The 25,017-nt window shown below is 40.6% G+C and overlaps 1 protein-coding gene across 8 annotated transcripts in view; it reads left to right on the forward strand.

The window, feature by feature from the left end:
• NPAS3 (neuronal PAS domain protein 3) overlaps positions 1–25,017 on the forward strand; it is an 862,041-nt gene that overhangs the window by 668,920 nt on the left and 168,104 nt on the right. The gene's annotated exons all lie outside the window — the stretch shown is intronic.

Here is a 25,017-nt window from a genome sequence, read left to right on the forward strand (position 1 = left end):
GTTACTGTCTAATCTTTTAAATCATTTTCTGACTACCAAGTTAGTGACAGCTATTTGCTTTTCATTTCCTATTTTAGCGACAGGTCATAATGGTCCCTCTCAAACCAATGTTTCAAGTAAGTCTGAGAACACAGGAAGAGGAATAAATGAGTTCAAAGACTCTCTAAGCTGAACAATATAAATTTATTAATGAAAAGGAAAATGGTATCTTAAACTACATCTGTCTGCCAACGCCAGGTTTATCTTCCCAGAATTGCATATATCTGCTTGGAAAGTTAACTCTGCTTTTTTTGTGTGGTATACAGTGACTACATAATTCCATTTGCCTTGCCTGGAAGATGAACTTTCATGATATTCCTCCTCATCAATTCAGCCTTGTTCCCAAGTGTCACTGGCAAAATACCTCTTACAAGCTCACAAAGCACATTTTTTCTCGCCTTTTTTAGGGAAAACAGGGTTATTTCTGGCCAAGGCCCACAGTTAGAGGTGCTCTTGAATGGCAAAAACAAAAATAAAAAAGTACATGATTCTGTCCTTAAGTAATTTACAAGTCTCTCACTAATACTGAAAAAGAAGTTTTAAAATGAAACTGTTGATTATTCATGTCGATTGCTATGAAGTAAAGGTCACAAGAGCAATGTGGCTAGAGAGAAATTTCATTTCCTATCTCCATGGTCTTACAACACCTTGCTGAAAAATGAGACCTAACTTGCAGGCATGTTTCTATCCTAAACATAGTATCAAACTTAACTTCATTTGATTACTAGGGTTAGTGACTCTGAAGCTGGGTAACATTTTCTCCAAATACCGGTCCATTCATTAGCAAGGAACTAAGAAGGGCGGTTGGGGGAAATGCTGCATTTTAGAGATAGTTTAGATCAGGGATTTTTGTAAAGGTTTTACCCAAGGATTCAAAGCAACAGACTACAGGAGCAGCTTACAGTTTTCTTCCAGTAGACCATCACTCTTTTTATCTTCACCCTGTGTGCTCTCAAAACCAAGAGTAAGATGTGTGCAGAGAACCTTTCACATGGGGGAATGATGCTCAGTTCATGCGTGTTGATGCTTGCCTCCTCCCATCACACCCTGGACACTTCCTAAGTCATTAGTGCATATGATTAAATGGTATCCTTCTAGTCAAAAGAAGCCAATAGAGCTCCCTGAAGACACAGAGCTATGGCTGCCCTGCAACACCAGGGTTGTCGTACAAAACTGAATCATTATGGAATAGCACATGTGAAAATGTTTTGCAAATTACCAGCGGCAGTATAGAGCAATACTAGAAAAAGTGGAGTGGCTGTTATTTGATTCTAGGGACCCTATGAGCCAAACAGATGACTCTGTGGTCGCAGGTTTCACTTTTGTTTTTTGCCACTAAACACCTGACAACACCTGAATGTTGCATGTTACACAAGGAGAGACCCTGTCAAGGGAAGGAGGCGAGACAAGATGCCTACTTTGGAGGAGTCTTAGACTGGAGGAATTAAATGTAGAACCAGAAGCACAGTCCTACCTCCAGAACTTCTAGACCCTGAGGAATGCTAGCTCTAACTCTTACTGCCTCAAGGAGGTCCCAGGTATTTACTAACAGCATGACTCACTTTCCTTGAGTACATTTTTTTCCAGTCATCCCTGTGAGCTAGAAGTGGTTGTCTGTGAAAACAAATCTCTGATCAAGATGAATAAGGTCAATTTTTTTTTCTTGTAAAACTTGCATCTTCATTAATGTTTCAGTCTTCAAGTAAAATTGGTCACATTGTATTGCTTTTTTAAAATGATAAACGAGATGATTATTTTACTTTTGTGAAAATTCATTTAAATGAGTTAATTTAGCTTAACGTAATCTATTTTTTAAAAAGCTTTATGAGGGGAAATCAATTAAAAATAAATGAAATCATCTCTTTAAAAAATTAATTTTGAATTGTCGAGTGAAATTAATTGAATTATTCTGACTGAAATGTGAAAGTGGGCAGCCTGGTCCTGCAGCCTCTTGGGGAAGTGACTGGATGTCTCTTGATGGAGCCGCTAGAATCTGCCCCAGGTGCCATGTGGGACCCAGGGGGACCTGCATGCACAGCACTGTGTACCGGGACACTGCCCCCCTCTTGCCATGTGTCCGCTAGCTCTGGAAACCCAGGAGGCTGGCGGGGAGAGACAGTGGAGGCTGGTCAGAAAGCTGCTGCCGGGAGAATGAAAAGAAAAAAAACATCACCTCTTGTTGAATCAGTCATGCCCCACTGTTCAGCCGCGCTCTCTCTCTCTCCTCACACTTGTGCTCAAAGTGGCTCAACACATCCAGCTGAGCCTCTTCTTTATCACCGCCCACATTCTGCCTTCCCCACTCCCCGAAACCTGTTGTCTTTTCTACCCTCCGCTGGCGCAGACACCGTTTTCACCTCTCCAATTACATCCACATCCAAACAGATGTTCTGTGGCAAAGTTACAAGGCACTTACGTCACTTTTTTTAATTAATGAAATTCTCCCTTAGAGGGATTTTAGTTCATCTGACTTTAAAAGATAATATTGCTGGAAAATAAATACACTTATTTTTTAAATCTTTGTTTGCCATTTGTGGATTCAGAGTGTGGGGTGTGGAGGGCTTTTTCAGGGTGGTATCTTATTGAAAGACAATGTTTCCGTTTTAGAAAATGCAATTTAGAGAAAAAACACGTATCTCCCAAGATTAGATGAAATTCTACCGCCCCCCCCCCAAAAAAAGTAGATGATTTGGATTCTTCTGCTCCTGTTTATCCCATACAAATATGTTTATTTATCAGTCACGTTGAAATAGAAGAAATCAATAACCAACCTCCAGGAATAAATTTGTAGCCCAAGTAAACTGAAGAAAACTCATAGAACAAAATTCATATTTGGGGCATTATAACTGACCAAGTTATGTGTATAATAATGTTTACTTTGGAATTAATTTTAAAATAAAACTCTAAGTTTTATTCACATATTCTATGTCCTAAAATGAGAAATATGAGCCTTCTTTCACTCACAATTTTTAACAAGGTAGAATCACTGAAAAAAGAAGTGTTGGGATTTCTTAATTTTCCCCCTCATTTCTTTTTCCTTTTAATTACTTGGAAGAAAAGCAAGGGGTATGAAAATCCCATCAACCTACAAAAACTCGAAGAGCTTGCTGTTTTTTATTTGTTTTGTATTTTATAATTCTTGATAGAGATATGGCAGCAATGTGAGGTATTTGAAATTTTAATTCCACATATATTTTAATGAGTGACTACTGTGTTTCAATCAGTGGGGGTTTACATATGGCTCAAATACAAGACAGAGAGATTGAGCAGCTGGCCCAGATTCTCACCGCTGTAAGTGGGAGAACAGGGACCCAATCAGACAGGCTGACTCCAGAGCACATGCTCCTGGCCCTACAAATCCTGCATGTCAGAGGAAAGGTCACCCTGAGACCATTTAGAAACTCTGGAACTGGGTCTGACATAGGAAACAGAGGACGTAAGAGCAATGATGTACTGGGATCAAAAGGGAACCTTCTCTCTCCTTGGTTGCCAAGAAGATTGAGGTCCTGAGAAATGGGTTTGTTCAGTGTTCCTCCTTGTCTCCTTTCCAACCTCACAGCCATGAGTCCCATAATGTGGGCTCTATGCCCTTAGCAGACTGGACAATTTGCTGTCATCTAACCACACCTGAAAAATTCTCCACTGCTTTTTTGTTGGTACCGCATTCTGCTCCTGTTTCAACACTTCCTCCTGATTCTCCACTTCCCCCCATTCCTGTGTTCCAGCCCCATCACGTTTGTGCGGTCCGTGGAGTGCGCCACGCATCCACGACTTTGGCCAATTTTCCCCGGGCCATCCTTCTCCCTTTTATCCATCAGGTTAATGCTACTCATCCTTTTCTACCTGCTTCCATGAAGGCTTTCTAACCCCCAGAGCCAGAATTCATGATTTACCTCTTTGTCAAAAACTCTATCTGTCCTTCAAGTTCCAATTCAGTCTATCTACTTTATGAGGCCTTCTTTGACCTCAAGGCTTGCAAGTTTTGGAACCTCCGTGTTGCTATGTATGTATTTTTATGATGGCACTTTTGTTATTTTTATATGGTAATTACATGTGTGCTTGTCTTATCACCGCTACCTGTCAGATTGTAAATTCCTTAAGGCCAGAAACATGCTCTCTCTCGCTCATAATAGTTATCACCTAGTAGGATCTGTCTCATGATTTGTGATGCTTTCATGGGGTCCATGAAACTAAAGTATGCTAAGCTCTAAAAATCAGAAAAAAATCCTGGAAGACCGAAGTTTATAAAATGGACATTTCTCCACTGAATTTGTAGCCATGTAAAAAAATATAGTTTGTTTCCTGCATGTCATTGAGAGCTTCTTCGACCAATAGAAACTTCTCAGGATCTGGCTGAAGGGCAATTGTTGAGCATCTCTGAGTTAAGTCTCTTACTGGGTTATAGTTCCTGACACCTTATAGGGGACCCAAAATATTTGTAGAGGTAATTAATTGCTAAATAGGCATGATAAAGCTACACGGAGATTCCCACAGATGACTATGTTTGTGTTGTATATCAGTGGGTAGAGATTAACATCCTCAGTACTGCCCTAAATTTCCTGTTGGTCTCCTGAGTGGCAACATGGAAAGAAGAAAGACCAGAGCCCTGGAGAGGTGAAGGTGGTAAGGATGGCAGGATTGAGAGGTCAGGCCACTGCAGGCCTTGCGTCCACACTTGCATTTCAAGCAGGAATACTGCCTGGTTCAAAAGCCATATTCTTAGTCGCCTGGGGTTATGGATTTCAGTAGTTTAAAGCACTGTTACCTATTTGAAGGTTAGAACAAAAACGAATTAAAGAATTCAAGCCATTATCTGGTTATTCAGCCCTCAAATCCCAAATTTCAATTTAAAGAACAGAGACTTTTAGAATTTAAGTTATTTAAAATAACTGAATCTTTTTCAAACTCAGTCACTAAAAACGTATTTTGAGTACCTATTTGGTTAAAAATTACAAGACTATGAAGGGGAATATTTTTTTATCCAGATTCCCAAAGAATTGACTCTTCAGTACATTCCAAAAGTTATTACAGTGCAAAGCAGAAAGTGAGACACAACATGAGAATTGTAGGGAAAAAACGAACCATGAAAGTTGAGAGGAGATGGGGATACAATGAAGCATTCACAGAAGAGGGTCCACTAAGACTGGTCCTGAGGGATGGGTAGGAGTTCAATGACTAGAGCTGATAAAGAGCCATTCCAGCTGAAAGGAACATTCGATGAAGTGGGTACCAAGATGACAAAGGACAATAAATAATTGACTGCAGCCCAGCAGTTAGGTTTGTGCTGGGCAAAAAGCAGTATAGGGCTTCCCTGGTGGCGCAGTGGTTGAGAGTCCGCCTGCCGATGCAGGGGACACGGGTTCGTGCCCCGGTCCGGGAGGATCCCACATGCCGTGGAGCGGCTGGGCCCGTGAGCCATGGCCGCTGAACCTGCGCGTCCGGAAACTGTTGCTCCGCAACGGGAGAGGACACAGCAGTGAGAGGCCCGCGTACCGCAAAAAAAAAAAGAAAGAAAAAAAGGCAGTATATATTGGGACTTGATTTACGAGCACTAGCAATTATAGGCTAGGGAGTTGATACTTTATCTGATTGACAACAGAAAGTCAGTGCCTGTTTTTAAGGCAGGGAATGGCATAAACTTAGGAATACTAAGAGAAGTTCAATTTGCCTGTGGTGCACACGATGGATTAGAGGAGAGAGATGGGAGGCAGGAAGGTTAAAGAGCTGTTACAGTCATGTTTTAGGAGTAGAAGGTCAGGACTGGAGCTAGATGAGTGGGCTTGGAAAGGCATGAAGAAGGAGGAATTGAGGACTTGGGCACTGATTTGATATGAGAGAGAGAGAGAACTCAAAGCTCACCTCAAGTGTCAATTCTGGTGCCTCTGACCTGGAAATTGCAGGTACCATGAACAGAAATATGGGCTAAAAGAGATGATTTCCATTTTAATTCTGGTTTAATTTTATTAATCGATTACTTACCTTTCCATTGCATATGCCCTTTTGCTATAGGTTTTGAATAAAGTCAAAAAGTAGCACAAATCAACTTCCTTATTAGCTGGGGAACCTAGTGCTGTATTTAGATCTGGAGCCAACAAAATGAGAACTAAGAATCCAGGGTCCTTGCTGAGTATCCCCATAACCATCCCATTCTTTCTGTAAAGTCAGTGTCTACTCTGTATACACCTACCTTGATTTACTAAACTGTGGTCTTTAAGAGAAAGAAGAAAAACATGAAAGGCAGAAATATTGCTTTTTATGGTGGTCCTTTCCTTTGATTTATTGCACTTTTAAAGGGAATTTTGCTTTTGAGAGCACCAGTTCTCCATGAGCTCCAAAGAATGGCCATTCTCCCTTCACAAGGCAACCACAGTGCAAGCAGGGTTGCTGTCAATTTTTCCATTGCTCTTTTTGCCAGCTTTTCCCATGCCTTAATTCACCCTCCTGGGATGGAGAGATTAGCTATTTTCCGTGGCTTATTTACTCCTTGACACTTTGCTTAAGCCTGCCAGCTCTGGGGCCAGTGGTGGTCCTGACTTCATAAGGTGGACATGTGATCTGTTGTGAGCTGAGCTGTAAAGAATCAATGCATTTGGTCGAGGCCACCCAGCCCTTACAGGATAAGATGCTTTGGATGAATTTATGGAACAGCTATACTACCTGCTGATTCCGAAAGCTGTTCTTGACATTTTCTTTATTGGTGAATGAATTTGTGTTTACCTTTGGCCACTGGCTGATGTCAGGAGCATGGTAACACCCAGTAGAGCACTATGGAAAGGCTAAGGACAAGGGATGAGGGGAGAAGGTGAGATCACAAATCCAGAGCCATTCGAGCTTGGCCAGTTGTCAGACTTTGAAATCACACTTTCCCTGTTCCTCCTAGCCTCACACAAAGCAAGCGGTCGACTAGCTGCTGAGCTAGAAATGCACATTTTGAAATGCTTGCCTTGGTGAGAAGGAAGGTCCTGTGCTTTTCGTTGGAATCTCACTCTCAACAGAGAGGGGCTGAGGTTAGAGCAACTCTTTAAAACTGGAAACATTTTTGTTCAGAAATGTGACATGATTTGCTGGTGGTGACAACTGATTTGACAACAACCAGTGATTTAGGTCTACCTTTAATAAGCGAATTAATCTGAGCTAAAACATAGTGATCTGTCATGTTTAGAGATACCTCAACATCTGGCTGACTTGTCCTCTGTCAGCCTAGTTTGTCCTGTGCAAATCTTCTGTCAAGTGAGGGAAAGAACTGAGGAGAAAATTACATGGCAGTTTTAGAGTTAGTGATGAATTTTTCTCCCAACGTACCAGCTGTGCCAGCAACACTATTTTTCATGGCATTAATCACATATCTTGCCTGCAGCACCTTCACTTTCCCAAAGGCTAAAAGATGAATCTGTCAAAAAATTTCACTGGGATTTGCCAGCAGCTTTTCTAAGCTCAAATACTAGTCCAGGCACCTTAGAAGTTTGAGGAAGGCTTTTAGGGTAGCCTTGGGGAATTAAAAACTGTATAGGGTAATTTTCCTTTACACTAAACAAAAAAAATCAAAGCTTCCATTGCAGCCAGCGTGATCAAGTTCTCAAGTCTGGAAAAGAGCCAAACACTCAAGCTTCATTAATGTATTACATTTACTGACTCATAGCAAAGTACTTATTTTTAGTTGGTATTTTGAGATTGGCAAGGTACAAGAGCAATTGAAGGCCATGGAATGGACTTGTGGCTTCCTCCTCAGGAGAGAGAATTCCAGATGGGAAGAAATTCAGTTAAAAACAAAACAAACAAACAAAAAAACCACACCCACCTTCCCACAGAGATGCTGTCCACAGCTTAAAGTATTGGCTGAGATTAAGATCTGTACAATTTTTGCCACGTGTAATCTTTGTTGTATCTCTCCTGCTTTGCACATGGCACAATTGCTTTGCACCCTTCAGAAGTAATGTGCCTCTCCTGTTCTTTTTCAAATTTAATAGATATTTCAGAGTAACCATCGATGACCCTAATATTTGCTGTGAAGGAATGGGTGGAAATTCATGTTGCACTAACCTAAAGTGTATGTAATTATTGAGATAAAGGGCTATCAAATTAGACATCCTGGTAAGAGTGATTTTTACAGTATCTTCTCTTCCCTGTTGACTATTGCTTTAAAGGAAGACCATTCTTTGATACCTTAAATGGCAAAAAAGGGTCTCTGAGAGTCTTTGCCATTTAACTTCCCGAGAAATACACTTAATATTACTGAGCAGTTAAAGAAAAAAGGGGTGACATTTCTATCTCCTCATTAGTAACTGCAAAACGTTACTGAGTGATAGCTGTTGAGCAAGGTAACTCTGGGGTCTAAGCCCAGTGCATGAGATGCACAGGTGTATCAACAAATATTTGTGGAACAAACTAAATCCTTGGATCAACTACAAAATAATTGAACAATTTCAACAATGAATTTTCTCTTTAAACCATCCTGAAAGAGAAGTGTCAAATCTTGTTCTATACATGTTCCAGCATATCTACTCTAACCTGATCCTAGAATCCCATCCCAGATATTTGATAGTAATGAAATGGCTTCCTACTATTTAAATTGGTTAGTTTACCATGGTTCATAGAAACTGGTTAGTGGCAGGACCAAGAAATGCAAGGTTACTTTTCTAGTGAGTGCAACTTGGATTGGTCATCAAACAAATCAGACCTTCCATATTTGAAGAAGAAATGTTCCTGAGATGGTAAAATTTGACTAAGGCCTTAAAGGTGTAGAAAGAGAATCAGTGAGATGCTGTCAGTTGTGGGTGTAGCACAGGGAATTGTTTCTCTAGTCCATAGGATTTCTTCCTCTTTGAAAAATAAGTAGTATCTGAAACCTATAAGACTAAGCTCAATTTCTTTTTTACTGTGGAAACAGTAGATGTTCATAATAAACTTGAATTTATAGATGCCATTGCTTTGACTCAGATTTCAGTCTTACTTTGAGAATGAGGCTCTCTGGCTTCTTTGAATCAGGAAAACCAGCTCCGTATATCATATGAAATTTCTAATATTTATACAAGTTTTTATTTGCCACCTATAGAGGAGTATATGAGGTATAATTTATAATTAAAATTTACTCTGAAATCCAAGGCCTCTTACAATATACCTCTACCTATAGGGTTTGAGAATATTTGCAGAAACTCATTAATGGAAGCGTCTGTCTGTTCCTGATGTAGACTAGAATAGGTTAACCTGTTATTCCTTGTCTCTGAATGTGCTCTTAACCTATATGAAATGAGACAAGACTGGGATGATTAAGAAAAAAACAAAGGGTACCTTGATTGGATGCACTTCAGCGCTATAAAGCAGTTTTCTTTTAATAATGGAAAGTGAAGAAAGTTTCATTAGTTCAGACAAGGATGTATATGAAGGTAAATTTTGGAGCCTGCTCTGTGTGTGTGTGCGTGTGTGCGTGCACACGCACACACACACACACACACACACACATACACTTGCACTTTCTTTTAGAAAGCTCACACACCATCAAGGGTATTACATAGCTTGCAACAATGAAATAGAACTGAAGGGGCTGTTATTTTAAATCCGTTCTTGTATACGCATAAAAGGTATGTCATTTGGTGTATTTTACAGTTTGACAACTTGGAACTTTGTAAACTGGCAATTGGGTGTAGACGAAGGTATCCGTTTATCTCATATATATCTTTGCCGAGGCAAAGCTGTCAGAAGAAATCTTATCACGTGGTGCCCCATTTGTTTTCTGTGGTGATTTATAATGGTTTTGAAAAGGTCTTGTGATCCCATAGGCTGCCACGATTCTCTGACTTTTCTCTGTCAATGGATCAGATTTTTGACATTTTCTGAGAGCATTCAGAAAAGATATGACAAATCAGCTTGTGGTGTTTATTTTAATTGATCTAAGGCCCATTCCTTCAAGAATTCATCAACTACAGTGACAGGGTCTGGATGTGCTGCAGTGGAATGAAGGAACTGGGACAACCATGCTCCTGTGCTGATGATAGAGATATTTTGTTGAAAGTTTATGTGCACCAACGAGAAGATGTCATAACTAATTTAGTATGTTGTAAATCTCTTGACACAGAGTCTAATTCATAAATCTCATCCATCACATGTGATTCATGAAACGATAGACAACCTTTGATGAGAAGGTACTTTTGTCTGTGTTCCAAGTTCCTTACATTTTTCCTCATTCAAAAATAAATCATTCCAGAACAACAGAATTCTATTATGAAAATGGAACTGGAGAGGTCCTTCGTTCTTTTGCTTCTGTTCTCACACCCTTAAAAAGATAAACTCTCTCTTTGAAAATAGGGATGTGCTTCTGTGAGAGCAAGAAGATAGAAGTATATGCACTGTATATATGTGTGCACGTGGACATTATGTGAATATAGAAAGACTGATTTCAAAGAAATGGCGAAGATGAACGTTAACAATTTTTCTAGAATAAAATGACTTTAGATGAGATGTGAATAAAACTTAGAATCTTCCCCATTAACTATTATTTCAAAATTAATTTTTAAAAGTCAACATTATTATATACATAACTTGGTCAGTTATAATGCCCCATATATTTGTTGTATCCTATGAGTTTTCCAAAGTTTACTTGGGCTACAAATTTATCCCTACAGGTTGGCCTTATCGATTTATTCTTTTTCAATTTGACTGATAAATAAACAGGCAATCATTCTTCTCAGAGAGCCAACTATCTAACAAAGGTGGGCTCAGAAAATGGTTGGCATGTGCGACCTTAGTTAACAGAGTAATTTTTTCCTACTTTTATGAGCAATCTAAGGCTAACATGAGGTGATATGTCATCCAACTAGCTTGCTAGAAAGTTAATAAATCCGATCAGGTATGAGAAGGCTTTGCCATTAGCAAAAGACATATATATATATATATATATATATATTTTTTTTTACAAATTAGTCATTTAGATGGTTATGGCAACTAGAACTCTACTAGTGACTATGGCCTATGTGAAAGTTGTTTAAAGACAAGATGCTGCCTTCAAGAACTGTCCAACTATGTGAAATGGTGGGGTTGAAATAAGTAACACATCAGGTGGTAAAGGTAAAGTAGAAGTGGATATGGAACTATAAAAAAGAAAAAAAAAGTCATATTTACGGACCTTGAAAGATGCTTTGAATTAGGGACAAGTATCACGGAGGAAACAGAACTTCAGTTTGGGCTTGAAGGAAGAGTTAGCTATGATATTATGGCATCCAAATACTGTCCCCAAATACTCGTTTTTCCCAGCTAAAATCTAGGGACATCAGAGTGTGTAAAATCACGTAAGTTGAGTCTCAAGTCTAGGATTTCTTTTCCTGTCTGGTTGATAGTAGTCCGCATACCTTGAATCATCGTGTGTAAATTTTTTAATGGATTATTCACGATAATAAAAGACACAACATAAATCCATTTAAATCTTACAGTAGAGAAATCTAATTTTATTTATCTCAATACCCCATCTTCATAAAATTTCATATATAAATAGCTAGTAAGTTCTGAAATTGGCTAGTATGCATTTTCCTAATTATCTTTCTCTTCCAAGAGATGAGGTGGCAAGTCACAGGTTACCTAAAACTGAGTAAAGAGCAGTCAAAGAATAAGAAATAAAGGACCTGGATAACTCACAAATTAGAGAAATATCCCTTTCCTTATCGAAACCCAAATAAGCAAATTCCAAGGGGTGAAACAGATGAAAGAAGAAAAAGGAACAAGTAAATGCATTCGCCTTTCCTCCGACACTCACATCCTCCCCTCTTGAAGTGCTCAAGTTTTAGAAATGACGAGACTCCGAGAGGGGAAAGGTCACTCAGAAAGAGGACACAGTGCAAATGCCAGGTCTGTAATGGAGGGTACTTTGAAATAAACTCCTGCTCCAAGCCCATAATGAGGGAGAAAAGAAAGAGCTGGAAAGGTCCAGTGTCAGAATTTAAAATAGGTAAATTTTAATGACCGCGGAAGGCACAATGACCAGTAACCACTTGCCTGAGCCAGAAATGATGTGAAGTGCCAATCTGTCTGCTTTACCCCATCTCTCTCCCCAGGTGTTTTGCTTCTCATCTCCCAGACCACAGTTCTCTGCCTCAGAACTCTCCTGATTACCACTGGGTTCCAATAGAGTAGTAACAAACATCAGTCGGATACAACAGATTAAGTAAAGTCTACTAGGTCCAGAATTGGTATGCATCAATAAAGTGAAAACATAGAAAGAAGCTCTCTTTACCGCTAATGTGCAAGATGAACCCTCGGGGAAAAAAGCCATTTTATTAAAAGTGCTAGAAACATTTACTATAATCTTTAATAGCCCTCTGCTGTGCCAATGTGATGAAGTTACTAGTACCTTAATAATTCAGGCAACCATATATGATTTTGTTCTTTACTTGACTGCCTGCCAATTTACTCAATTGATAATGAACCTGATGTTTCACTTGTAAGAAAATTAAAAAGAAACCCTAAAAGGATCAAACGCTCAAACTCTACAGAACAGGTTTGACAGATCTTTAAGCATTGATCCTCCCTCAAAGACACAAATCATATGAATGCGGTTGTAGCATTAATCAAAATTTCAGATTCCACTGAGCTCACCCAAGTGTTGGCCTTAGTTATTTACACCCAGATTGTAGCTCAGGAAAGGGATTGAGACGTAAACGTGTTGCATGCGGTTTATCTTTTCACCGATTACACAAACTTAGTCAAATTGTGAAAGGCTTTGATGTCTCAAGCTGTTCCATTTTCAGAGCTGAGTGCAAAAATGAAAAGAAAGGAAGTTGCTGTATGGAAGAACAGTGTAGAGTTTTGTGGGTTTTTTTTATCAGCCAAAACTGTATTAATAATTCTACTTGCCTGGTACCTAGCACCGTGCTAGGTACATTTGGTAAAATACAAAAGAGGGATTGGAGATAGATGCTGCATTTTTAGACCTTACATTCTCATGAGGAAGCTAAAACATCAAAACATATATAACACTTAAAGAACAATTTTCTAAACAACAAGTACATGGCCAAATTGGGCTGTGAGTTCAGAGGCAGCTAGACCGGTCAAGGAAGGCTCTATGGGGAGAGGTGGACCCACTGAACTGTAAACTAAATAAAAGTAAAAATAGTAAGCCCAATTTTCTGCTGACAATACTGGTCATAAATAAAAGTGGAGAAATTTAGATCAGCCTACAAAGTAGAATAGATAGTGAACAGTATTTTTCCAGCAAACCTTCGAATGCTTGTATTATGATTACCACCACCCACTAACTACCATTCTATTCCTCCTGCAGTTGAAGTGAGTGGCAACTTAGGCCAAAATAACCCTGGAGGCATACTCGACTTTTTTTTTTTTTAAATTTTACTCCACATAGAATACATCAGCATTTGAATGCGCCTTCAAAATACATCCAAAATCTGACGACTTCTCACCCCTCCCGGCTTCCACTGTTGCCCAAGCCGTGTCATCTGTCTCTGAATCTCTGCAGTGACCCAATCTCTGCGTATCTCTTGCCTCACAACCCATCATCCACAAGGTCCTGTTCAAACATCAATCAGATCACGTTACTTTGCTTCAGACTCTCCAAGGACTTTCTCAAAGTTGTCAAAAGGCCTTTGAGGTCCTTTGTGATCTGCCACTGTCCTCTCCCCACACACCTTCTGTTTCTCTGATTTTTATCTCCTACTATTATTTCCCCATCTCTCACTCCATTCCAGCCCTCCTGCCTGCTTACCGGGCTCCACCCTCTCAGGACCCCTGCACTTGTGTTTGTTCTACCTGGAATACTCTCCCAGGATAGCTACCTGGCTTTATCTCCTTTGAGTCTGTTTAAATGTCACGTGCTCAGGGGGACTTCCCTGACTACCCTATTTAAAATTACAAACCTCCTCCTCCATGCTCCCTGGCACCCCAGTCCCCTTCCCAACTTAATTTTTTTCCACAGTACTTACCACCCACTGGCATGCCATATAATTTAGTTATTGCTTTTGTTTATTGTCTGTTTTCCGCCCTGCTGAGGTCAAGAAACTTTGTCTGTTTTGTTCTCTGAGACATCGCATCACCTGGAACAGCATGTGGCACATCTTAGATGCTTAATAATATCTGTGGAATAAATGGATTGTGGAGCTAGAATCAAGATCATCGCAGCAAACGAGGATGTTCTCCTGAAGCTGTGTCGCCTTTTGGTTTAGGACACAGATTTCTAACCCGAGATCCAGGGATAGGATTTGGGGACCTTCTGAATCCCTGAAATTGATACAAAATTTTGTGTTCACCTATTTTTTATGATTGGAGGTGAGGTTTTTTTTTAGCTTTTATAAGATTCTCAAAGGGTCCTTGACATAGAAAATAAGGAGAATCACTGGCATAGACTATTCCACAGCATTTGAGAAGAACTACATAGTTTATTTTCATTTTATTAATTAGAGTAGTCATCATTTTATTTCAAACATAGGAAAATTGATAGACCAGAAAAACGTTTGAAGCTGTATTTTCACAAGTCCAAAACAACCTTATAATTTGGTGAATTATGTCATCGTCAGTTTGAATGGAAGGACCAGATGTCAAAACCAGTCAGCCTAGCAGAGCCCCTTAAGATCAATTCCTCTGAATCCCCTCAGCATTGTACATGTGGTTTATACACTCTCTTGTCAAGTTGTCACCTTGAAACTACTTTCTGCCTCTTTCATGCGTGTATGCGTGCACAGATTGGGTATTTGTTTATTACATAAATTAATATTGAATGAATGAAGTCAAAACTGGGATAACTACCTGTGGTGTTATAGTAAATTCGTGGTAAAATCCATATTATTTGATTTCCAATCCAGTGTGTTTTCTATTTGACTGTGTAGGATCTGTCTTAGTGCAAGAGAACCTTTTATATAATTGGAAACATAACGTACCAAGAACTCTTGTATTGTAATCTTGGTCTTAGCAGGGGCCTAATTGGTGACCCTGGCACTTGCTCTGCTTTGATTACTTAAATTTTTAAATGGGAATAATATAATCATCTTGTTGGTCTTGACTAATTAAAAATATATAAATCAACCTAAGTTTTCCCAGTCATCACCAGCTTATTTTAATTTCTGAGCAGAAAGCCATAGGTATAAACATGATAGGTAAGACCACTCTTCAGAGTAGCCAACATACAGGAGGTTCTAATACAGTAGGGAAAAGTCTTTCCTTTACTGTAGGGGAGCTGCTACCTGGTCCACTTGTGACAAGTAGGGATGAATTCCTTCCAAGAAGCTAGGGAGAGTTGATTAAAGATACAGAAGTAACTTAATGAAATTCTCTATACTGGCTTGTTTCTGGTGAACCACGTGTATCCAGCAAGGTAGGTAACAAAGCAGGTGTTAGGACAAGGTGTGCCTGAAGTTACTAGTTCTTGCTATCTGGCATCATTCCAAGGGCATGATAAAATAAGCTGTCAGATATGCTGGCAAAGAGATTGACGGTATCAACTATTTTGAAATTTCCTCTGATTAATTATATAGGCAACAGAATTGTTCACCAAAGGCAATGCTCTGAGTTGGGGGACCAGATGTGAACTCTGTTGTCTCTAAATAATGATAATAATGTTCTACGTATAAAGAATGGGAAGCGATAAAGCAATATGGGAATTCGTGATTTTTTAATCCATCAAAAATTGAAAGGCTATCAGAATCACTTACACAAGTTAACTTTCTTTTCCCACTTTTTTCCTATCTTCCATTTGTGGGCTTACAGACTTGTTAGAGAGGGATAGGATCTTAACTGTTTAATCAATGACAAAACAATCTTCAAAGAGAAATTAAGGGCCAAGATCACTTGCCTGGGTACTAGCAAACTAAAACTACAATCCAGGACTTTAGCTCCTTCCTCTTTGCATTTATACATTTATATCAGGGTCTTTCTGACCGTTCTTTCTCCTCCATCCTTTGTGTGTGAGTAAGAGAGAGAGAGGGAGAAAGAGTGAATGAGAATGAATATGAATCTGTATTTATCTTAATGAAAGTAATAGCTGTATAGAATTTACTTTTGAAGGGGGAACCATACGCAGTTAAATTATTGAATTCCAGAAGTAGTCACTGCATTTCCCAAAATGTGCCTTCCCTTTTCCCATGACGATATCTCAAATGTTGAATACATGAAAAGCAGTGCTTCTTGTATAAGACCTTAAACAAGACTTAAACATTCTCCAATGATGTATACCTCCCACTGTGTTTGAAGCAATTAATACTTAACACCTTTAGCCATATTCCCTAGGGTGATTATTAAACATAGACTATGGGGCCATCATTAACTTATTGGGAAAGATAGAATCAAGGAATTATAGAATGAAAACTGCATTCAGTGTTTGCACTACCCTTTTCTATGACTAGTGAAATCGTTCGTTAACAAACATCTGTTAAACAGCTGCTATGTGACAGGCACCATTCAAGGTGCTGAGGTTATACCAGTGAATAAATCAAAGCCTCCTGCCTTCATGGAGTTTATATTCCAGTGAAGGGAAACAGACAGTGAACAGAAAATACAATCAAGCAAGTCGATTAGCTGGTACTTAATGTTATAAGTGCAAAGGGAAAAAAAAAGTAAGCAGGTGAAGAGAGATTATGTGTGGGAGTGAGGCTTCCAATATTACATATTAATATGTTTGTTAACAGTATTGTACTTATTTCCTGAAACTACACCTTCTATAATATTAACATTTCCCCCAAGCCACAAGCAAAGCATCAAAGAATTAGGGAATGTATGATATACATAGACTTATTATCATCACATATATATTCGATAGACCATGTGAATTATTATTCAGAGAGGACAGAAGTTTCGACAGTATGAAATAATAAAATCGTATCAAGTAGCAATTTTAATAAACATTTTTAAAACGATACATGGAAATCCATGCAGAGATCTCCACAGCATTATTAGAAAAGCTGAACTAAGATAGCAAATATGAGATCCTGATGAAGATTCCTCACATACTGCACAAATAAAAGTTGTTTTCCTTTTTTATTCCATGATGACACTGATACCCTCATCACTGTTTAGCCTTTACTTTTGTGAAGTCCAAGAACCTTGGCAATGCTGGTTCCAGCTAAAATATTCTTCACCATTTCTATATCAGAATGAACCTAATTGAGAAAAAAATCAAATGTACAAGTTTAGATCAAAAGATAATCCATGGATTGTCTTGTTTGCGTGACTAAATTATATCAGTGATCTTGAGTCCACTGCATATACCCCACTGCAGACCTTCACATGACAGCTAAAAATGACTTTTCAGTTGGGATCAAATACTGTGTCCCTCTGAGGGCGACAGCACCGTTATTCACAGTAGACACCTGATTCTCTCCATCTTCAAGGTTTTTCACTCACATAACTGTGCACAATTTTCTACCAGACACCAACAACAAAGGGGGAGGGGGGAGGAGATTAAAGTAAAAAAAAAAATTAGAAAGATATTTATTTGTAGAAGATAGTGTTAATGAACACATCTCTGCCTGTGTCCCAAAACAAATTCCTTTTCACAACACCTTGGAAACAAAGCACATCTGGTTGTATTTCAGAGGCTTTTCACAGCAATCCTGATGAATCAGCCACTTAAGAGTTTTCTTTTTAACAAAGAGAGGTCCAAAGAGCCATGTAAATGAAGTTTCATTAACAGTGTTTGTATTGGCCATCAGAGTCTTGGCCCAAGGATGCAAAAATAGCGAACAAAATTCCTTGACCATACCAGACATGGGTCAGTTTAAAGTTAAAACTTTGGAAATAGAATTCGCCTCTTTGCCATAAATTCTGTCTCACAGAATTTCCCTAACAAGTTGTGTTATGAAACTAATGGAAAAACAGCTTATCTCTTTCTTTTGTCTTAAAGTTTAACTCTCATCTTTAAATGTTCAGCAAGATTTCTTGTTTGTTATGAAGAGCTGGTTATAAGCATTCAAGGGGCATACAGCTCGGATTTTTAATGGGGTATTCAGGATTCCAAGATTATCAAAATGGCCTTCTCCCATGGATAGTCAGTTTGTCAGATATTCAGTATGCCAGAACACAGGCTGGAGAACTGTGAAGGAAATTTAAAGTCAATGAAGAAGGTAGCATTCGGGGGCTTCGGGGAGTACAAAGATAATTGTGGATCAATTGTGCCAGACAATTTGAAGCAACTTAAGACTGCCGTCAGTACTTTAATTGTTTCTGCTGCAGAGTTTGAAAGAGCATTTAGTTCAATGAATGATGTGTTAACACCTAGTTGCGATGCCCTGTCCATTAGTTGCATATCATCTTTGTCTTCTTTTTATTAAGCTGGTTGGTCCACTGTTCCACATGCTTAAGCCTAAAGATTATGTCAAGAAGTGGCTTGTAAGTGGCGGCTTGAAAGCCGGAAATTGTAGAAATGTGACAAGAGAAGCTCTCGGCTCTTCTGTCTTACTTTTATTTTATTTGAAGAGTCTGAACTGTTTCCCCTCCTTAAGCCTGGGCTCCTGGGCATTTGAGAGAGTAAAAAAAAAAAAAAAAAAAAAACTACAATTTTCTCATGTAATGAAATAGGGTAAAACAAGATCATGTCAGTCCTAAGTTAGGTAACTTTTTTTTTCACTTTTGGAAAAATCAATAAAACCTCCACTCTGAGCACCCAGTGCCAAGTGGATAGAAAACTATGTGCAGCCCTCCAAGGAATTATTAAGGGGCCCCTTGAGTCTATCAGCTATATGTCTAAGAGAAGTACACGTCAGAACAGGAGAGATGGGAGATAATTCAGGATCATCATCAGAAGTGCCCTTTCGCATTAGACTCTTCGTCTAACACGAGAGCTCAGCCGTCTCCTAGTTTGGTGCCTGCACTTTAAACAGAATTTTGTTTTGGGTCCCTGGGTATTCTTTCCTATAATGTGTATGTGAGCTCGAAAACTTACGGACTGAAGAATCAAATGTGTTTGTCTTATGATAGCAATGGGGCTTGTACTCCTCAATAGTGTATTTTTAAGTACATTCTCTCTCGTCTCTCATATATTGCCATTTTCTCCAGAGGGAAGAGTCCGAGAAACTCGCCATTCAATTATTCTTTCTTCTTGAACAAAATTTAAAGGAGACAGCGTTGCAGACAGACAGACACAGTATCTTCTCTCTGTCGGGTCTGTGGCCATTTGGCTTCTCTGTGCTCCCCCCAGCCCCCTACCCGCCTCCCCCGTTTTCATACCTTTTTTGTTCCGGCAAGAGCCCTAAAAACTTACATCATGGGAATCAGTAGCTTGTGACTTCAAAACGGGCCTTCAAATTCAAGTGATGATAGATAGCTCGTGATTAAAATATCTCTTTTCTTTGTGCAATGAGCCAGCAAGATTCTTTGAGAGCATTTAAACTCTCACGCTATCATACTTCAACATTCTTCTCCAGGATCCTTCACATTCACAATTTCTCAAGAGAGGGTATTACCTCTCCAAATTCTCATCAGTGCCGTTGTGTTCAGCTATAACCTTGAACTGTGTCTGGCCTTTCTTTACTCCCTTCCAAGGCATACTCCTGGAGCTACTATTTTTCTCTCCCCACGTGTATAGCCACTGAGAAAAGGCACCATTTAGACCGTTACCAATTTTGAGTTAAAATACTTGAAAGTCTGCAGGATTTTGATCTGATTCGTGCAGATAATTTGAGGGGGGGGACGTCTCTTTTGCGCAACTTGGGAAGTAGCTCCATCTTCTTGATGATGAGTTGCTGAGAGGAGAGGAAGGAAAGAGCATTTCAGTTATTGAATATTTAATTCTGGACAGCAGTTTAAACAGGACTGGGATTTGGGCAATGGCTCCAGCCCCCTCCTAACTTAGTACAGTTTCAGTTCTTAGTATTCCTTAATTATCCCACTGAGATGTTTGAGAAGCAACTAGTAGTAAATGAACTTGGCAAATCAGCTATTACCCAAGTAATGAAATACAAATACATATGTTTGACAATTCTGCAGGGAAATTCTTTAAGCCAGGATTCTCAGTGGATTGTATTGGCCAAGAGAGGGAAAAACAGGTGTTGTTATCAAACCGTATCTACAAACAATTTGACAGGAGTTTTAAAATAATGCACAGATTTTCTTTGCCATGAATTCCAAATATGTCAATTAACCTATGGAGAATTCTGATTGTCAAATAGTGAATCAATGGATGCCCCACAGGAAGGTGAAGGGAGGGCTCGCTGTGATGCAGGGTTAAATATTCAAGGCTTTCTCCCAAACAGTATATCTAAGGATGCATATCCACTTCACCTCTAACCTCCAACAAAGCAGAGATCAGCTCGACTAAGAAAATTGATTTTATTCAACAGTAAGGCAAGGGAAATAGTAAATTCAATATTTGTGGAAAGAAAATAAGCGAAGCCAGCCATTCCTGGTGGTCTGAGACTGTTCTCTGTTTTGGTAATTATGCCTTTATGTTTTAGAACTCTTATTTACATTTTCAGAAGGGCTTGAAATAGTTCCTGCACCGAGCATCCCCCTGAGCATCCAGGTTCTTCTACTGTGCAACAATAAAGTTGTCCCTGGACCAATACAAGCTGAAAATGAATCCTAACTTTATAGAAAGGGCTGCCTTGCTTGCCTCATTGTTTGGAGTTTCTTTAGAGCTGAATCACAAACTAACGATCTCCACTGCAGCCAAGTCCTTGGTGTGATAGTATCTCATTGCAGTGGAGCCCACATTTACATAATGTGTAGTCTAAAATACCTTTGAGTTCCAGAATAGAACTATGGAAAATAATTTTATCCTAGTTTCTGTTGCACCTGGATCGTAAGGTACAGGCAGAAATACAGCAACGGGGTGAATTTACTAATGTTTGCTATTGGATGGTAAGCCCTTCTAAAGCTATGAAAGCCTCCCAAACCCCATAGGTCTCCATTTTGCCATTAGCCGTACCAGTTTAAACATTCTGCTGCAAGAAATATTGACAGGTCAAGTACAGCTGGGAAGAGCACGTGTCCCAGTGGCCTTTACACTGACAGTTTCTCCCACATTAAAGAGTTAACTAGCAGCCAACCAGCTCGAAGTGGGAGCTAATGAATGAAATGGAGATTGATATAGACTCTCTTTGGAGGTGCATCGATCTGTATCTTGTGAACTCAGCTTAGGAATTCTGCAGGCAGCACTGCCTGAGTAACCCTGGCATGGTGCCCATTAGCAAATACCTCTTTGAATGTTGGTCTTCAATTGATATATTTATTGTATTGCATCTTACAGTGACCCTTCCCTCTGCTGCCGTTGTATGTGATGGTTGTGGTATCGAGCTAAGGGAGAGCTCAACAGGGTACATTTGAGTTTGGGCAGAGTCGATGAAATATTTAATTAACTGCATCCTTCATTTGCATGTGATGTATCAAAAAGGTCTTACTGGGATACTGAATCTTCTTCCTTGCTACCCCAGCTAGCAACAAGGGATCTAATTAGGATTTTAGACCTTGGCACAGACACTATCTCTTATGACGATACCACAATGAAAATAGGTTTTAAAACAGTAGAAGATTGGTTAGTCTCACAACCTCTAATGAAGATAGTATCTGTGTAACTGATAAGCTTAGTGAGTTTAATGTTCATAAGAGTCACATGGGGCCCTTGTGGTTCAAGAGGTCTAGATTGGAGCCTGGAAATATGCATACTGATCCTCTACCAGTTTTGATGCTGGTGATCTTTATAACTTTTTCAATGGTGATGTAAGCCATTAGACACAAAGGAATTAAGAGGCACTCAGAGGACGCTGGGTCAAAAATGGCAATTGCTAAAGTGTTAACCTAAACATGTGTGTGAGAAATTGCAATGTTCCTCACATTAGTTTCACTTCAGTGACTGTTCTGTCTGTGGAGGTGACTCTTAGCCCTGGAACTGGGCTCCTTTAGCCACCGTTTCCAGTCTCTGGTTTGGGCCTCCCCAGGGACCCAGGATCCAAGCCCCCTTCCTCATACACAGGGGTCCCTACTTTGACTCCACGTTGCAGCATTGCTTCTTAACTTCTCCTGCAGTCTTACAGAGGGGAAGTCCTTTTTCTTTCATCAGCTCATGCTCGAAGGTACTTCATTATACTACGTTGAAATTATTGCTAATATGCTAAACTAACGGACTGAAAACTGCCCTACTGAGATAACCTTGATAAGCCAAGTGTCTCCTTTTGTAGGGAAAGATCTCGAGTCCATGGAGTTTGGGCAGCTTGTAGCCAAGCCAGAACTAGAGCCCACATCTCCTTAAATCTCTCTCTACTACTCAGGCTTACCAAAGAATACTTAGCTTATTGTCTGAATGCAAAATTAGGTCAAAGAAATCCAGTGCCAACCATCTCTGTTACTGGAATAAAAAGCACCTTGAATTATTTGTTAGTGACATAACCAAGCTCATCTAGAAAGAAAACTATATACTACAGCCCCTTCAGAGCCAGCTTAGTTGCCAGAGAAATTGAAGGGGATGTAACAATGCCTAAGAAAGAGTTCAGAAGCAGTTTGTTTCTTCCCTGGAAACTCTTAAGTCCAGTCAAAATAACAAAATGTTGGTCCTTTCAGGGTGCCTTGCACATTCCTGAGCCCTGGTGCTACTAAAATTAAATACATGGTGTTTCCAAAATGTCAGCAGAGCATGCATTTCCCCCCGCCCCAGATTTATATGTTGAAGCATTAATCTCCATTGTGATCTATTTGGAGGTGAGACCTTAAGGAAGTAACTAGGACATGAAGGTGGAGCCCTCACAAGTGGGATTAGCACCCATATAGGAAGAGACATGAGAGAGATGAACTCTTTCTCCACTGTGAGGCTTGCTATAGCAAGAAGGTGGCCATCTGCAAACTAGGTCTCACCAGACACTGAATCTGCTGGCAACCTTGATCTTGGACTTCCAGCCTCTAGAACTGTGAGAAACAAAGCTTTGTTATGTAAGCCACCCAGTCTATGGTAATTTGTTATGGCAGTCCAAGGTGACCCAGACAGTATGCATAATAAGTGCACATGGTAAGGGTAGTAGCCAAGGGCATTAGGGAAGCAACTAATGTTAAATTCAGGCAGAAGGGACAAATTTGCTGTGGGTACCTCACTGTGCCTGGAGATTAGGAGTTTTGTGAGGACGCAGGCATGGCAGTGACAGTGGGCACAGGAGGCAGTGTGTGGACCAGGGAATGTTGAAGGCAGTAATTCCTGGGAGTTTGTGACATGTGGAGGCTAAGTCGGGGTGTGTGTGTGTGTGGGGGGGGTGCCTTTCTCCAACATAGCGAATACAGGAGGAAGAGCAGATTTGGGGGTGTGGAGAGGAACGAGCAAGGGAGCTTTGACTCACTCCACTTTGGGGCAGATTAAGTTGCAGAGGCCTGGGGGATATTAGGCTAGAGATGTGGAAAAGGGCTCTCCAAGTCTGAGGTTTCAGGAATGTCCATGGTAGTGAACCATCAGTATGATGGTAGCTGAAGCCACGGGTATAGAAAAGACTGGTTAAGGCTGTGGTTCTCAAGCTGTGGTCCCAGGCCAGCAGCAGCAGAATCCCCTGGAACTTGTTTTTCTAAATGTGAATCCTTGGGCCCCACCCCCAGACCTGTTGAATCAGAATGTCTGGGGTTAGGACCCAGTCCTCAGAGTCCAGCCCTCCAGCTGATTCTGATGTATACTCTAGTTTGAGAAGCACTGGTTTAAGGAAAGTGTAGCATGAGAACAGCTGTAGAGCTGGTGGAAAAAGGGGGAGCCCGTGCAAAAGTTCTTCAGATGTGGACAGAGGGGTAGGAAAGGAAGCAGAAGATGACGTGGTGCCATTTAAAGAGAGGGGAAGGGCTTCCCTGGTGGCGCAGTGGTTGAGAGTCCACCTGCCGATGCAGGGGACGCGGGTTCGTGCCCCGGTCCGGGAGGGTCCCACATGCCGCGGAGCGGCTGGGCCCGTGAGCCATGGCCGCTGAGCCTGCGCGTCCAGAGCGAGAGGCCACAACAGTGAGAGGCCCGCGTACCGCAAAAAATATATATATAAAATAAATAAAGAGGGGGGAATGTTTTGAGTAGGACGAGTGGTTAGTAATGGCGAACGTGCAGGGGCCAGATAGGAAGAGGCCTACGACATGCCCATCAGATCTGACGATTAATAGATTGTTGGAGATTTGGCTTGAGCGGTTTCGGAGCAGCCCGTCCGAAGGCCAATTTCCAGAGGGTTGCTGATGGAAGAGGGTGTGAGGAAGTGGGGATAAGGAGATTAGATTACTTTTTCAACAATCTTAGCTGGCAAGGGTAAAAGGGGAGAGAGGAGGATGAAGACCAGGGGAATTTTAAGCTGGAGGAGAGGTATCTTTTCAAGATGTATAAGCCTTGGGTTTGTTCGTGGACCCACAGGTAGGAGTCAGGGAGGAGCAAAGGCGGCAGACACAGAGGCGACAGAGCAGAGTCTCACCTTGGACATGGCAGTGACCTCCCATCGGGCTTCCCCTTCCCCAGACTCTCTGGGCCCCAATTTAGAAGTTGAATCGCAGCCTTCTTTTAATTGTGACAGCACCAGCATCACCTAATATCAGACATGGCCCAGATTTAACGTCCTGTATGAGGCACGGGACCATCACTGTACCCTCCAGACATCCTCATGCCCTGGACTTGTCCGGTCTCGCGGCCTCTCTGCAGCTGCATCCCCGCTATCCCCTGCCGGCTCCCTGTGGTCGGCTTGGAGAATCTCTTCTTCTGATCCTTAAAGACCCGTCTTCTCTGTGAAACTTTCCCTTCTCCCCTAGGCAGCATGAGTTGATTCTTCCTGCCTTTAGCCCTGTGTAGACCTCCCTCTCTGCCATGTCTCACACTGCATTGTAGCCACGCCCTCATGTATCTGTCTCAGGGACTGTAAACCCGTGGACCGGAAACACACCTGGACCCCACTTGCCTTTGATTCCACTGCCCTGCACGGTGTCTGCCCATGGTAGGGGGCTCATTGGAAGTCTATGAAGGGACCGTGTGCTCACTTCAGCATTAGAGGTTCACTAGTCCATGTGTGTTATTTGCCTGCCTCAAGTCTCTAAATCCGTCTGACACAGAAAGAAGTTTTGCAAAAC

Source organism: Monodon monoceros, unplaced genomic scaffold (genome assembly GCF_005190385.1).
Source record: "Monodon monoceros isolate NGI ecotype Baffin Bay Population unplaced genomic scaffold, NGI_Narwhal_1 Super_Scaffold_21, whole genome shotgun sequence".
Taxonomy (NCBI): domain Eukaryota; kingdom Metazoa; phylum Chordata; class Mammalia; order Artiodactyla; family Monodontidae; genus Monodon; species Monodon monoceros.